The 14,555-nt window shown below is 42.0% G+C and overlaps 1 protein-coding gene across 5 annotated transcripts in view; it reads left to right on the top strand.

Moving 5' to 3' along the window:
* Nucleotides 1-2,839: 2,839 nt before the first annotated feature.
* Nucleotides 2,840-14,555, top strand: part of GULP1 (GULP PTB domain containing engulfment adaptor 1) — a 152,295-nt gene continuing 140,579 nt past the window's right edge. For 2 of the 5 annotated variants that reach the window (XM_035536830.2, XM_035536827.2), the window contains exon 1: nucleotides 2,861-3,044. The gene's annotated coding sequence lies outside the window, so the exon portion shown is untranslated. Of the gene's footprint in view, nucleotides 3,058-14,555 lie in introns of all 5 variants that reach the window. The other 3 variants (XM_035536831.2, XM_035536828.2, XM_035536832.2) reach the window with 3 other exon arrangements.

Here is a 14,555-nt window from a genome sequence, read left to right as displayed (position 1 = left end):
AAGCTTCTCACTTACTGTTTTTGTGTTTATAAAATGTCTCAGTTTTTAAGAAACTAATGTGCATGCAGAAAGAATTTTTAAATACATCCTTTCCTGAGGAAACACATTCTACACATACAAATATTTTTATAGCGTTCTAAATGGTATAACTTGAAGTTGGACAAAATCTACCCTGACTTCACACCAGAAAAATCTGGAAAACAAAACCAAAAACAAGCCCCCCCACACGCACTCTATCACATTATATTTTTAATTTTCTCTGATGAAGAATCTGTCCTTCAGAAAGTACCCTTAACTGCACATTTTCCTTGCTTTTTGGATCATTTTCAGAGAACTGAAAATAATGTACTTCTGTAGCCAAAACGTTTTCTGTTTTTCTATTGGGTTCTGCTTTGCTATTGTGAGTGAGCTACTGACCTTAATTAGAGTTTTACTAACATTCTCCTGAAGCTTAGTTTTGCAAAGTGTAAAACCTGTAAGGGAGGCTATGACTTCACAAATATATATATTTTCAATAGGTAGATCAAAACTTTGAGATTTCATCTAGTAACCTAACTGCAGCTGAGCTTCTCTGATCAAAATAAAAACAGTACATATACCAAAGAGGTTTGAGTGCTTGTTTGCTACATCCAAAAAAAATTAAGGCTTGGATATATGTTTTGAAAAGCCAAATATAAAAAGATGCTTCCTGACACTGAAACGAACTGTAGTTTTGTCTAAGAAATCAATACACAAACTGCCTTTTTCCTCAAAAATGGTCACACCTATAAGAAACACAGGTGATGAGTCTACATGCTGCACACAATTAACAAATCAACCTTGAAATGGGCTAGATTACTCTGCTTTTATTACTCTTAAGCATGGTTCTGGGTAGAAATTTACCTTTATTTTTTTCTTCCATGCTTGCGTAGATTTCATAGATTCTCTCCTTATCCTTTCTCTCAGTTTTCTACAGGCAAGTGGATAAGGAGACGCATGCAATGCTGCTGTCAGTTTCCACAAGATGCTGATGAAGGGTGTACAGGCATAGATGTCAACAACAATAACAAAGTATTTTGGAAGTGTGTACCGACCACTCAAGGATCAGCTGTGAATGAAATAAAAGCATTTTTCTCAAATTCATTAGGTATTCAACTGTCTTAATATTTCACTACAGACAGGTTTATTATTATTTTTCAAAATAATGTTTAATATTTTCTGGATGCTGAAAACTATTCCTGGCTATGTTGTTATTCAGGATATAATTCACAGACAAATTTCCTCAAAAGGTTTTCCACTTTCCATCCTTCACAGGAAGGATAAATTTGTCTATTTATCTTTTGGAATTTAGCAGGTATGATTCTCCAACAGTTCAATCTTTTTTTTACACCACAATCCTTTGCAACAGCTTCCTAGCTTTAGTTTATTGGTAAAGTTTACAAACAACTCTGAAAGCATATAAGATGTTAGGGTTTGTGTCTTTTCTGTGAGAGAATTGAACTGATGGAAAATTTCAGAAGCCTTCTACTAACCTCTAGAGTAGACATAATTTGTCTCATTTCCATGTATACATTTTGGAGGTTCTTTATTGAGGTTAGGAGTGAATGGAAAAGGCAGCCAGACTACTCAACTTTTTATATAATTCACATCTATGCTTGTAATTACCTAGGAGTTACTGATCTAAAAAGCTGCCTGGTGTTGATTTTTACCCTTCATGTTTATTCCATCGTGATCATTTCGCTCTTAACTGTAAATTGCCACCCTGAACTGTTTTCCATCTATAAAGAAAACAAAACACCCACTACACATGAAACACCTTTCCTTTGATTTCAGTGGCATGTTTTGTTCTGCTAAATAGCTATTCTTGGGGTTTGTCTGTTGATCAATGAAAAATGAAAGGCAACTTGCACAGCAGTGCTGTGCTGTGAAAAAAATCAGCCGGGGGAATGATGGATGAATTCCCTGCCTTTCCAAAGACACTTCCTATCCTGTCACTGGAGGTATCATGGCAGAAGGCCATGGGGAATAGAGGAGAGAGGGCAAACTTGAATTCCTTTTCTTCTTATTAGAAATATGGTGTGTCCTAAGTAGCATCTCCCATAACTTGCAAAATATATTGGTGCAATGTTCTGGTGTTTCCAAAAGCACATTTTGACAGGGATTACGTGCAGGGACTGCATCGTTCAAAGGCTATGGATCTAAACACTACTGAGAGACTTACTCTTCATCACAGACTTATCCAAGATGTGTAGGAGTGTCTCCCTTAACTCCCTTTCCCAAACTCTGTCTTTCCTTGAGGCGTTTTGAGCCACTAACTTGCAGTCTTGATCCTCAGTTAACACACGCTCCTTCCGATTGTTTTCCTCCTGTGTCCTCACCACTTTATCGAGGAAAGCGCGCAGAGCATGAGTAAAACAAGCCGCGGGGGCTGACAGGGCGCGAGCAGCCCGCGCTCTGACCCTCTCCTCAGGAGCCGGGCCCCCTGCCCGAAGGTCGGCTGGGCGCTACCCGTCCCTGGGCGCATCCCCTCAGCCCCGGGGCGGTGGCGGCGACGGCTCTCCCCTGCCCTCAGATGCCCTGTTGTGACGCTTTCCAGCCGGGGATGGCGTCACCGAGGCTGCTGGGCGACCTCAGAGCCGCGCCTTTTGCCACAGCTGCCCGTGGACACAGCGGGCTGCGGCCACCTCACCTCAGAGCCAACCGCATCAACGGCTCCAACCAAGGGCTGCTCCGCGCGCACCGGTAGCGGCGCCCCCTGCCGAGCGCCAAGGGGCGCCTCCTCCTCCTCCTCCTCCTCCTCCTCCCGGCCGGAGGCAGGGGGAGCCCGGGAGCAGCCGGCCCGGCAGGCAGGCGGGGTCCCCCGGCCGTCCGCCCGCGCTGACGTCAGGAAACTTTTCTCGGCGGCTCCGAGGCGGGAGCGGAGCGGGGAGGCGGCCGCCATCACCCGCAGCTAGGGTCCCGGGGGGCGGCTCGGGGTGCGCTGTGAGGGCAGCGGGGAAGGGCAGCGGGGAAGGGCAGCGCCTGTTGGTCTCCTGTTGATCGCCGCTCCCAACTCGGCCGACGAGGTGGGTCCCCGGGGTAGGTGTGGCGGCGTGAGGAGCCGGGTTGTGGGGAGAACTGGGGGTCGCGCTGCCCCAGGAAACTTCCCACAGCTCGCCGGGCTTCGCTCTTTAACTTCCACACCGCGACGAGCTGCTGAGGGATCCCGGCTCTCCGGGAGCTGCCCGGTGGGTGCTGAGTCCCAGCCCCAGCCCCAGCGGGTCTGGAAGTTTGGGCGTGCTGCTGGCTTACAAGTTACTCGGGGTGTCTGCATAGGGAAGTGACCAAAAACATGCTCCAGACCTCCCCGACTGGGAGGCGAGGCACGTACAGAGGTGATTCGCAAGGTTCTTGGCTTGCGTGTAGAGAGAGGCAAAATGTTTTAACAAAACATGTTTGGTCTACTCAGTATAAATATGAACAGTCATCCTTTTTTGCTTCTTATGTGCGTAGCTGTGCACCCACGACTTAGAAATACTTGTGTCTTTTCTATAGTTTTCTTCCCCTATGTATTAGACTAAATTCCAACTTTGGTAGTGCTGTTCTGCTGTTGTACTGATGTACCGTTCCTCAGAGCTTCAACCCTCCGCTTCCGATGATGGTAATCAAAATAAGACAATTCCTACAAGGAGGGAAAAAACCTTTCTGAAGGTTAAGCTTCTATTTTGTGGCCATTTGAACAAGAACAGAAAAGCTTGCCTTTAATTATTGAACGGCTTAGTCAATTGTTATGTCAGGGACAGCCCCTGATGTTTGGAGGTTATCCACATGCACACAGGGAAAGGAACAACAAAATAGTGGGGAAAATGGTGAGAGTAAGTATGTGGTTATTTGCCGGATGGTTTGGGGTATGTGTTTCAGTTTTAGGTGCGTGGCTGTGTAAGTGATTATAGTGATTATATAAACTTGAACGTTTATATTTATGTGAAAAGGTTGAATAAAGGTTGTGATTCACAGATTAAAAGCCCAGGAATTACAGTGCAGTATTGAGGGATGCAAGGGAACAGTCAGGTCTATGCCTTTAACGGAGCTCCTGAGACAGGGACGTCAGTGAAAAGAGACTGGAAATCAGCAGGAGCAAGGATCGCCTTAGCAGTAAGGATGACAGTCTTAAGCATGACCTGGGTAGTGTTGGGCGTGTCTTGGGAGTGATGGGTACAGGAAAGAAAATGATTATGATGCCAAAAAAAAAAAAAAAGAGAAAAAATCTCAACTGCAACAGTGAACCACTACTGCAGGATCCTGTGTAATGCATTTTAAACCTCATGGGGAAATGCCAAACTGGTACTGGATGAGCAAAGCTGAGGAAGGTGTAGTTAGAGCAGCGGATGAGACTGTTATGTAAACTAATGGTTGGCACTGCCTTGTTGGGCTTTGGTAGCAACCCTGTAATCTTTTTGAGGCTTGAATGTCTTTTCAGAGTTCAAAGACTGTATCTACTGCTCTGCAAAATGCTCACCTGGTGGGACCTTTCAGAATGTCCTTTAGGAGCTCATTAAAGTAACGCATTCATCCTTTGCCTTTAGACAGTGTTGCAGAACCGAGACGTAACAGCAGCATGTGAGTGGGTGTTTACCCAACATTTGTAAATATTGTTGGATGCTCTGAAACTCCAAATCAAAAGACTTACACAAAGAACTGGAGAGGTCAAATACAATAAACTGGCGTTTATGTTACGGTTATCGAATTAGTTTTTCGTGTGAGATAATCCCTCAAGAGCATATTGCTTGAATTTGTCATAAGAAAGTAATTAAAGCTACTGTGTGAAATAATTAAAGGGCAACTTTAGCTTCAATGGGGGACTACTGTGTCTTGAAAAAGAACAAAAAAGGAACTCCCTTATCCTTGAATTGTTGATGTATTTGACATGAATTGCTTAGGATGCTAATTCCCTCGGTTTTGGAGGGTCCGTAGTGTGCCAAGAGCCCACCCAGTGCAGCAGGTTTCCTTTGCAGCATCTGGTGGCTGGGAACCATCAGTTGTCGTTGGGGGTGAAATGAGTGGCTGAGGCTGTATGGCGATTTAATCAGCTCGTGAGACAAAAAGTCCTGGATTAATCGGTTAGTAGAGCTGTTGCATAAGAATACACTAATTGGGCACAAATAAACCTTTTCCCCATCCCCTTTTTTGCATTACTGCAATCTGATTTTGGAAGCGGTAGGCGCCTTTAGAGGACCAGCTCTTGTCCCTGGTAAGAGTGAACAACACTGCCACTGTTACAACACACAGTGCTTCTGCATAGCTACCCAAGTGTTCTCTTCAGGTCTCTTGCCCTCAATACACAGCTTTTCATTTAGAGATATTTGTTCAAGTCCTTGTTCCCAATGGAAGTCAGCCCCATCTTAGTACCTCCTGAATCCCTGATTTTTCCATGCAGTTAGTCTCACTAGTCCTCCATCAGTGCTTCGCTGAAGATGCCCCATGACTTAAATGCCACATCAAATTGTTTCTAGCCTTAGATATTCAGGCATAGACCCTGTCTGTGCCACTTCACTTGCATTGTTGAGGGCCCATGCAGGTTTTTACCTTTCCATGGGCACTGAAAGAACTCTAGTGTTGGTCAGACTTAGATTCTCAGCCTTAAAAGCCTCACTTTCTACCTAGGGTTTAGCTCCACCCAATCTAATAAGCACAAGGTCATCTGAAATGCTGCATCTTGCCAGGTAATTTCAAAACTTGTTTGTTATGCTGAACTGAACATCAAGAGAAGGAGGTGATGTTACTAGGTAGATGTTATCCAGGATTTCAACAGAGAGTGTATCCAGCTGGAAACTCATCTTGAATTCCCAGGGAAGAGTTTACACTTTAATTCCTCCTCCCCTCTGCTGGTTTAAGCAGATGTTCTAATCACCAAGCTATGAGGATACTCTGATAACCGTCATTTCCTCAGGTTGAAATGGCTTGCTGTTTTTTGGGGGCTATAATTGTGTATTAGGCAAAGAACAACTGTACAATTTTGTAGCTTAATGATACAGACACTGCTGTAGAAGAGACATGATGTGAGTTTGTAACAACTGTATATATAGTGAGCTTTCACTGGAGCAAGAAACAGAGCTTAGGGTTCCCAACACCTGAAGTTTTATGCAGACTACTTTATAATGTGGCAAAGAAGTACCAGAAAAGCCCTGAGAGTAAGATACTGCATTTCATCTGTAAAGCAAAGATTATTTCTATTTTTAGAAATGTGTGACTTTTAAGGCAAATATTTTGACATTCAGAAGTGTCTGATGGCTGTTTCTAGCATGCTGTACTGCTTTAGTGGGGCAGGGCGAGCAGGTATTCCTGTGTCTGGCAATAGCTGTGGATAGAGGAGAGTCATCTCTAAGGGCTGCCATCTTCTTGGAATCCCTAGAATAACATCAAAACTTTAACATTCAACTTTCTGCATGTTATTTTTAGATAAAATGATTTTTTTTTTTTGAGGACTGTTGGATTCTCTGGATCTCTGCAAGATCTTCCATCTGTGTGTGTGTGTGTTTTTTGCTTTTTTTTTCCTCCCTTTCTCTGCTCTCCTGGTCCTCCGCAGTTTTAATGGGGGCAATCTTGGATGAAGACAAAATGCAGTAGCAACATGCAAAGCAGACCCCAGAGTGCTAGCTGCTGTGCTGTTTTACAGCGCATTCTCTTTTTCAGTTTTGTCCTTTTAAATGCAGATCCTAGATCTCTGCTTCTTCCCAGGCAGGATGCACTCTCAGGAACTTAAATCTTGTGCTTACACTTCCCAGGTGCTCAGGGGCACTCAAAACCCTTGCAGGAGCCCAAGCAGAAGGCAGGGCTGGGTAAGGCAGAGGCTGTCCTGGCTGGCAGCAAGAGGCTGCCCCTCTCACCCGTACCCTGAGGTGCACAGCATCCTCTGAGCTGCTCCTTGGCTGCCCTCTGTAACTCAGGATTTTCCTACACCTAGAGGCACACAGAACACAATCAGTAGATTTTCTCTTTTGCCAGATTGAGAGACTGTACAGATTTTTTTATGTAGTTCTTTTAAAGAAGGTCTTTTGAAACAATACTTTTTTTCTTCATCTGTTGTGAAATCTTCTGGAAAGCAGAGCAGAAGTGAGGTAATGAGCCTAGATAAGTGACTGTGTTCCCAATAAAAAATGATTTTTCCTGCAATCACATCTCAAAATGTAGTTTGGAACAGCAGTCATCTTTGCATGCCAATTACATTAGGAGTTGTTTAAAAAAAGTTTGGTGTGTCCTCAAACCTATTTTCTTAATGTTTGTCCGGAGCATCTTTCCAAATGCCTTGCTGTGCAGATATGTGCTGTCTCTAATGCCTCCTTCCTACATGCTGTGTTGGCAGGCGTATGCATTCAAAGATCGTGAGTCAGGTCCCATAACAAAATTATGAAATGCGCTTAAAAACAATACAGGCTTTCACTTTGTCCTTTTCAAATGTTTAGCGTTTTCTTCCTTCTTTAAAGTTTTTTTCTTCTTTTTTTTCAGTTCCTTAGGACTGAAACTTGATTATGTTAAACGGTGTGGTTCTTTTTCTTTTTTTTTTTTTTTTTTAACAAGAGCTCAATTTTAGGTCTTGAGTCTTCTAGAAAAACATGTCTGCAAAGCTTGCACTAAAATCATGAACGATGGCATCGCCATGTCTGAGCTTCTGCTGATACAAGCTCCAGTTTTAAATGGGAAAAGTATGTCAAAATATTTCATTGTCATTCTTGCTTATAATCAGATGCAACACGGGTCTCTGCTGATGGTTCTAGCTGCTTGTTCATGCGCTGAAATCAAAGCAGATTGAATCCCGGGCCTGAAAATACCAGCTGATAGTGTGTCTTTTCTTCTGCTTCCCACCTCATCGAGTGACAGCATGGGCATAGTCTTCACTTCCAAAGCAGTGGGCACTTGGTGTCCAGCTAGATGGTAGTTTCATCTTGCAGGGTATGGCATGGTGTGGCATGCACGAGTGTATGTCTGATGGTGTACACAGGTCATACCTATTTTAGAGGAACTGCAGTTAAAATAACATTAAAAAAAATCCCATTAAAGTACTGTGTAATAGTGAGAGGTGAATTGCTTATAGTATACATATAATATGGTGCTGAATCTTTACTTAGGACGGAAAATGGTAGCAGGGGACCATGTAGCCAGCAGAAAGTAGTTTGAGAGCCTAACCCCCACCATCATGCCCCTTAATCTGTTTCACATGTGTGAGCTTTCAAGGAGCATGTACAGGGGATTTGTAAGCACAAAGGTCCTTAACATCTGAGTTTAGTACGATCTTGTTCTTGATTTAGGTAGCCTAAAAATTGCAGTACTATAAGCTGTATGTTGTATTAATATTCAATTTATTCTGTTGTGCGAATAGGCTTAGGATTGAAGAAATACTTTTCCAACAAATTCTGCAACTGGAGCTGATACTAATTCTCTTATCTTTCTGTGCCATACAGTAATTGCACTTAATTGCCTGCTTCTGCTGTGTTTTGTGGTGTGAAATGCAGTATGTCAACACTGCTAAACTGCAACATCAGTGTGTATAATGCTGATGTTATTGAAAGAGAGAATTTACAGATCTCTCACCTAACTGGGTGAAACAGCTCTCCTGCAGCTGCCAACGCAGCCCTTTCTTGTATGTATTCTTGTAGTGAAAGCTTGTATTTTTTTTTTTCTCTGTAACATTATTGTTGTATCAAGTCTTGATAGGGATTTTTTGTGTCCTGTGTTGGACTGTTAAGCTGAAAGGCATGGAAAGGCAAGTCCATAGCTAGGAAGCCAGAGTGTAAAGACAGTAACATTCTCTTACAGTCCCTCAGAAATGCTGGAATTGTCATGAAATGACTTAATAGCCTTATAATTTAGCGTAGCTCTCCTAACTTGAGTCTCCTTTATCTTTTTTGAGGCATTTTAGTGTTTTGCAGACTCTGAGAACTTACCTAAAGAGGTTGCAAGTTGTAAAAAGGATTCTACAACCTTCCCTCAGCAGGTGGCGATGGGAGGCTCCGGGCACCTTCCTACATCCCAGCTTCCCTTCCCTCCCTGTCGGCCACTTTCTATGCTGAAAGGTAGCCAAAACTCCCATAAAGAACGGGGAACTAAAGCTGTTTTTCTGTAAGCTGCTTGGATTCTTCCAGAGGTAGGAGGAAAATACCAGCTGAAAGACTGGAAATCATGAGGGAAGAAAAATGGTGTGATTTTGTGTTAAGGTTGAAAATACACTTTGCCCATGGTTAGCTCAGTATTACAGTTTACACTTGAATGAGTATACAAAGGTGGCAAATTAGAAGAAATACAGAGGAAAGCAAGTGGAACTGTGACATTTGACAAATTGTCTGCTTGTCTTACCCCTGCAAAAAGTGGGGGAAAAACCTTCTATTCAGAAGTGTTACCTGTGTATATGAGGCTTTGGAAATGCATGGGATGATGATCCTCTTGTCCCCCTTCACATGGAAAATGATATTGTGTCCTCAGAACACCCTTTTTCTTTAGTTTCAATGGGACTCTGCATGCTTTTGTATTGGTTTTGACTGGAGCGGCCTGAGCCAACTCATGGCTACAGATAGCAAATCTGCAGGTGTGGAAAATTCAGCTCAGCTGCATCATATGAGCTGTAGTGATCATCTGTCAGGAGATCACGACGCAGCTGACAGCACTCTTGATTGTTTCTCTCCAAAAAGTGCTGGTATTTGCTTTGCTTTTACACTGACTGGCAAAGCGGGAGCGATGTGACTGCAGAGGGGACAGTGCTGCCACGAGGCAGTAGGTATCAGTGTCAGTGGGCAGGGCAGCAGGCAGTAAGTTCAGGGGTGACTTCAGCGTGTCGTAGCGTGTGCTGTGTGTGCTCACTGTGTGGGCTTGCAGTAATGCCACAGGGAGCAGCTGCTCCTTACACACAGCAGTTGATGCAAAACTGCCTTGCTGTTTGGGTTTTCCCTTTTGTTGCTCACTTTTCTGAGGGTAAGAAGAATGAGAGAATTATTGCATATTACTTAGTGATAATACACTGCTGAGGTATCATGTTTCATATATCTATGTGTTTAAAATAGATAATTACAAAATATGGCAATTTATGTTACTTACATTGTTTTATATGAATGTTTTATTTACAACTTTAACCTCTTTTGAGATTCCACTGATACTGGGGGAATCTGGGATGCCTCAGGCAAGTGTAGTATCAGCAGGAACAGTCAGCATCTGATCTCTGCATCCAGTACGCTGAGGTGCCAAGCCATGCTCTCACTTCATTCTTTGTAAAAACGTGGCAGTGATTCCTCTGTGATCTCTCTTGATATCTCACTTAGAAAACATCAACATAATGGGAGGCAGAATCGTAAATTATAAAAAGTAAGATAAAAACCAAGTTAATTCTTTTGATAATTCCCACATAATCAGAAAAACATTGCGATCTAGGTACTGTAATGGCTAATTCCTACAATGTTAGAAGAGCTTTTATAGGAATGTGACTGTCGTGCTCAGTTTCTAAGCAATTGGAAGCATGTGAACTGGGAGAGCAAGGACGTACTTCATGATGCAAGTCCCAGGTTTGAATGTGATATGCTTAATTCCACTCCTCTTTGCTAACATAACTATGGATGTCAGAACATTTTGTGCTTTACCTGTGGTACTTACCGTCAGTGCCTTTTCTGCTTTCCCTTTTCTTACAGAACTGTTGCCAATGTGTGTTACAGAATTGCTGACATTTTACTCAATGCATTTTATTTTCGAGTGGGTTTGAAGAATTTCCCTGCTTATCTTCATCTTGGGTGGGATGTTTCTATGCAGAAGTGGTAAGCCTGGTCTAAAGTCCCAGGCTGTGTAACACAGGTGGTAGTGACCAGATGAACACCAGCTTCGTTGCATCACTCTGTACTGCTTCATCCATCAATTTGTGTGGAGATCAGGGAAAATGGTGCTTTCATCTTCTGAGGCTTTGGTTCTGCTCTGCTCATCAAAATAGAATTTTTCATGGTAGTAAGAGTTCTTCCATTGGCTTTAAATGGAGGCAGGCAAGGAGGTAATTTGCTATTGCATTCTTCTTCTCAGGTTTAAAGAAAATACAGAACCAGGTCATATTCGGATAATTTAAGGATATTGCACTTTATTATGTAGTGTTTTTCTTATTGTTCTTTGGAAATACCCTTACTGTTTATAATTTTGTGGTTTATGAATAGAGCCTACATGAGATTTTTCTCTCTCTTCCCACTTTGGAGCTGTTTCCTCTGTACCATTGTTAGGCTTGATTGGAATCTAGGAACTTTCTGAGTAGTGAGTCAGGAAAAAAAAATAAAAAGCAGAGCAAGGAAAAGTGGAGGAATGGGAGAGATTTTAAATGTAGTTTAAAACCTTTCAGCTCTAAGCTAGAGGTATAGTTCCTTCCCTGTCCATGCACACCTTCTGCTTCCTCTTAATTTTTTCGCTTTTCTTCTCTTGCCCTTGCTCTCACCCCCCAAAATCACTATGGACAGTGCTGTTGTGCCTTCCTCAGACAGATTTGTAGGATATGCCTAGCTGTGCTTCTTCAAAATAAGACAAAGAAAAAAGTTTTCAACTGTAACAAGTTGTTTTAGTAGAATACACAGAACAGTAAATAGGCATATAACCATAAACCTTAATGATTCCACAATAGTCTCATAAGTATTTCTCACTCACTCAACTATGTTGTGACTATATATGCTTTCAGTTTGGGATTTTAACATTTTTTGACCTTATAACCGAACAGTGGTTAAAAGGTGTGAAGAAACGGATCACAGATTAGATATTTAGTGAAAGGTAAAGAAAAGCATACTTAAGATTAGTGGAATGTATTTGAGATGTGTTATGTTACCAGCATACCCATATCTTCTTAAACCTTGAAATAATCTGTTTTCTATTTAATCCAAATCACTTCCATTTGCTAAGTTATCTGCAATTTACTTTTGCTGAATGAAGTTCTTAGATTGCTTAGCCAAATGGCAGGGGAAAAAATGTCCAACTACTGAAGAATATGCCTGGATATTAAGGAACAAAATAAAATACTAAACATCTCAGTTCTGAAAGAAATAAGTGGTTGGCTAGAGATAAATGCTTTGAATTCGTTACGGTGAATTTTGCCAGATGTTCTTAAAGAGTGTTTGTGTACGTTGTATTTACTGTGGTGTTTCTCGTGCTCGCTGCAAGGCATGTGTATTTCTAGGTCATTTGATGCTGTTTATGGTCTAAATACTCCCCTCCCCCCCTCCACCTCCCCCCAGACAGCAGTATCCAGTTGTGTACTATGTTCAGATGCTTATTAGAAGATGTGATCCAAACATTAAGTCCCATCCAGCGTTTGTGTATGGTAAAATTAATAAACTGTATTTCTTCTCAGCTGGCAAATTTGCTTTGAATCTTACTATGTCTTGATAGAAATCTGAAACTTGAATTTTGCTATGTACCTAGGAATGCTTTACATGGTACGATCCTTAAGGAGATATTGCATCTGAAAGACTTTTTAAAAACATGTCTGGAGGAGGCAACTTATCAAGTGTACTCTCAGCCTCATACAGCATGGAAGGGTGAATGGCAGAGAGATCTATGCTCTCTACTAAAAGATCTCATCACTCATCTGAAAATGCATCAGTTACTCCTTTATAGTCTGCCCTGGTACATGCGTATTAGGAAAATCCATGTTTGTATATGGCAAAGTACTGGCTAGAGCAGCAGCGGATGTGTGGTCATCCAAAACATGGGTTTTCCACAATTATCCTGTTACTAGTTGTGTTGTGTCATGGATATATTAATTCTGTTCTTGTCTGTGCTTTGATTTCTCAGAGTATGTGTCTTCTCAGGGTATGCAACTCTGCAGGTAGCTTGACACAGCAGGGTGCAGCCGACAGGGTGGTCCAAGCCTTTCCCTATCCATTACCACCTTTTTCTGCCTGGAGCACCTTTCTCTGGGTGCTGGCTCAGGTGTGTGCAATATTGCACTGGGAACTGGGTCAAGTAGGACCAAGCACTTGAAGGGAGAGACAGGACAATTCACATGTGTTCAGTCTGATTGTGGAGCAATAGCATGAGATGCCACAAGGTTGCTTTTCAAATTAGCACGTACCATGTGCGAACCTGCAAGCCTTCATTCAGTGTGTGCAGGATTTTTTTGCTGCTTGCAGAAGAGTTCGTCAGCGACCTGACCAGAACAGATTCATGCATGTAAACAGTCTCTTTCTATCCTTCACTGATGTAGTTTTATATTCTGCAAGGCACGTCCACTTTAACAAGTGAGGATAAACAGTGCTGTATTGTGGAAAACACAGCTGCTTCTTACTATACCCAGTTTATTAAGCTTTGTCATAAATTCAGGTTACTAGAGATGTGTATTGGGGAGGTTTGTTTATTTTCCTGCAAAGCTTCATCGGAATAACACAGAAGTGTGTTTTTCTGGCTCCTGCCTTTCTTTCAAAATGAAAAATGCATTGACTTCTGAATACAATAGCATACTTATTTTACTCATTAAATAATAATAGAAAAACAGGAATTGAGCAATCCTTTAAACTTGTTTTCTTTGGGTTTGATTTCTTACGATTTTTTTTTTTTAAATGCAGACTTCCCTGAGTGGCCCTGCTGACTGCTTAAAGAAGGGAGACTGATGGCTTTCTTTCCTTTTTTTTTTTTTTTTTTGTCGTTGTCATAATATATATCACAGAGAATAAATATTGTGGATTCAGTGCTCCTTCCATGGCTAAATAACCAAAAACGCCTTGGTCTAATTTATGGTGTTGTACGTTGCCTTATGTCAATCATCAGGCTGACTGTTGTGGAGAAAGACATTTTTTGCCATTAAAATCAATTTCTGTGGCAGTCCAAACAGATGAGTAGTTTTAAGTTCATTCTGTGTGTGCTTGTGCCTGTCCTTCTTCATCAGAGCTACTTGGAAGTGCCTGAAGTTCATTTGCCAAATTTGATTCCCAGATTTCATGTGTTGATAAGAGATTAAGACAAGCTTATATTTAAGATAGCTACTTCATGTTAGGAAATTAAATTTAGCTGAATACTGATCTCTGCTGAGAATGGAAGCTGATACTCCTCCTGTTCCTGTTTAATAGATCAGCTGGGGGAGAATATCATCGTGTAGAATAGATTCATGGGCTGAGAGCTTTTCGGGCCAGAAAAAACAATGTGATAGTTCTGGCTTGTCCAGGGACTTGTGGTTGTGGCAGCATCCCCGCTCAATAAAACATGCTGTAGCTGAAGATTCAATTTTCACTTGGAAGCTCCACTGTTTTAAGTCCTACCATAACGTAGAGCAGAGCGTGCCAGTCCTTAACTACTTTTCAAGGGATCTTTTTACGGTTGGTGGTGGTGCTGCTGCTTGGATAGAGAAGGATTCTGGTGCTTTGGGGACTGATTGCTCTTGAAAATGAAGGCAGAACATTAAAATGCTTTATTTTCAGACTAAGCTCTAGTGGAATTAGGCTACAGTGGAGTAATCACATTTTTTCCTTTTGCTTTTCTCCCTGCCAATAATTTTGAAGTGTTGGCCTGCTCCAATTTTTTTTTTTACACATTTCACAAAACCTGATGAATGGTTAGAAGAGAGAGAGATTGGTATTAGCATCCCTGTGAAAGATGTGTGG

This window comes from Cygnus atratus, chromosome 6 (genome assembly GCF_013377495.2).
Source record: "Cygnus atratus isolate AKBS03 ecotype Queensland, Australia chromosome 6, CAtr_DNAZoo_HiC_assembly, whole genome shotgun sequence".
NCBI lineage: Eukaryota > Metazoa > Chordata > Aves > Anseriformes > Anatidae > Cygnus > Cygnus atratus.
This window is presented reverse-complemented; position numbering and strand designations above follow the sequence as displayed.